A 1,591-nucleotide genomic window follows, 5' to 3' on the forward strand; every position below is an offset into this window, starting at 1 on the left:
AATCACGCAAGCGGTGGCAGGATTTTCCCGGCCAGCGGTGGAAGAAAAGCGTCCGTGGGTTCCCGCCGAAGCATCCGTAGACTCGCTGATAAACTGTACAGGAAGTAGATGAAGGAAAACACAGCCACAGGAAGAGCTTTTATACTGCAGTTTTATTTTTAAAAAGGGAAATGTTTATTGCAATATAATAAACAAGAATCAACGATGCTAGAGTGCACGATGTAACAATTAATCCCGCTATGTTTCGGTCGAGGTAACGAATTCAAGGCGAGGTCGATGGATGAAAAAGAGTCTCCGTTAATTTATTTTCTGCCTCATTACCTGAATAAGTTGATTTCTTGTTCGGTCTGTCTTGCTTCCCTTACTAACAATCAAAAACTATGTTCGTGTGTTACTATGAACAAATCACATGATCTCACAACATTCATCTTATAAAAATGCTAAATAACATTTATTCATATCTGGAAGTTATTTTTAGTATTATTTTTAAATTTTCAGTATCAGTAGCTCTATGCAAATGTTACACAACTTATGAGACATTACAAGAACAATCAATTTACATGTCAGCGTCACACAAAAAAAACAGAAGTGTACTCATATAAAAGGAAAAACACTTATTCTCTAAAACCGTATAAAATATTTTGCTATTTACTATAATAACAACACATTTTGAGAAGTTATCAATCTATATTGTAAAGAAAATTGTTAATTGCGATATAAAAAATATCTACCTCAATAATCAAATGCCTTAGAATTTGGACATGAATAGTATCTGATCTTCTTTATCAGAGAAAATAATCGTTATATATTATTGCCATAAATAGATAGAAACTTCTCTGTCGTACAACTAACACTGAGGTAACCCTCACTGGAGAAGGTTGGGAATGGGTGTTAGACAACCCGAAACACAAAGAGACAAACATGCGACCTGTAACAGCTAATTAAATGGCACCAGTGACCGACATCCAGGGACCAGCAGGCAGTTGGCTGTCGCCGACAGTTGCTGGCATTAGCTGATGGATGTCTGGCCTCAACCGGCACCGGGAGACCTGGCGTTCCCGAAGGCGACACACCTAGACCTGCGTGTCATCCGAGTGCTTGAGCCCAGGCGAGGTCTCTCCTGACCTCAGGTCCACGGTGCGGCCCGGGCGCGGCTCCGGCGAGCTGTCTCTTCTGAGGGAGGAGGGACGGAGTAAGGACAGTGAGTCCAAACAATGGCTTTCAATGCCAAGAGAAATCTGAAGTCATATATGCAGATGAAGCAAAGGGAATTTGCGACAAGGTGGGGTTTGTCAACCCTTCTCATAAGATTCAAGGCATAACAAGACATAAAATATTGAAATGAAAGTTATAGGCAAATATGAAATGATTTCAAGAGAAAAATAAGATAGGAAAGTTAAACCAAACCCACTGCAGTCGCTTTTGTTAAACTTCGTCGCCAAGGAACTATCGGCCGATAATTAAGCGCCCAGGGAAAGCCTGGCTCCGCCTTACCTTGGCAGTCCTTCCGCAGATGGACTGCCTTGGCTTATGACTCCCTTTAAACACGATTTCGAATTGTGTCTATATAATATATAATTATTTACATAAT

The sequence above is a fragment of the Penaeus monodon genome, chromosome 28 (genome assembly GCF_015228065.2).
Source record: "Penaeus monodon isolate SGIC_2016 chromosome 28, NSTDA_Pmon_1, whole genome shotgun sequence".
Classification (NCBI taxonomy): Eukaryota; Metazoa; Arthropoda; class Malacostraca; order Decapoda; family Penaeidae; genus Penaeus; species Penaeus monodon.